General features: G+C 35.8%; 1 protein-coding gene and 1 long non-coding RNA gene across 7 annotated transcripts in view; one reads left to right on the top strand and one right to left on the bottom strand.

Moving 5' to 3' along the window:
* tbc1d1 (TBC1 (tre-2/USP6, BUB2, cdc16) domain family, member 1) overlaps positions 1–299 on the top strand; it is a 67,219-nt gene that overhangs the window by 12,191 nt on the left and 54,729 nt on the right. The gene's annotated exons all lie outside the window — the stretch shown is intronic.
* LOC116706537 (uncharacterized) overlaps positions 1–299 on the bottom strand; it is a 21,172-nt gene that overhangs the window by 12,942 nt on the left and 7,931 nt on the right. The gene's annotated exons all lie outside the window — the stretch shown is intronic.

Genomic DNA, 299 nt, shown 5'->3' with positions numbered 1-299 from the left:
AGTTACCATGTAAATTGTCTGTAACGTTACCTTGCCACTTAGCTATGGAAAACATGCTAACGTTCATTTTCTCCAAATCAAAGTTTACGTTTTTCTAATTTAAACGTAGTGTCAGCAAAATGCAAAACGGGGATTGTCACTTATCATTGTCTAGCACATGTATAACCAAGTTTCTTATAATGTTTGGTTAACTGTAATAACCATAATGCACCGATAATGTCGTGCTACTGTTTGCCCGTCAGTCTATAGTATATTTAGCCTGGACATGCTGTAAAGAGCTAATGTTAGCAGAAATAAGC

The sequence above is a fragment of the Etheostoma spectabile genome, chromosome 2 (assembly GCF_008692095.1).
Source record: "Etheostoma spectabile isolate EspeVRDwgs_2016 chromosome 2, UIUC_Espe_1.0, whole genome shotgun sequence".
NCBI classification, from domain to species: domain Eukaryota; kingdom Metazoa; phylum Chordata; class Actinopteri; order Perciformes; family Percidae; genus Etheostoma; species Etheostoma spectabile.
This window is presented reverse-complemented; position numbering and strand designations above follow the sequence as displayed.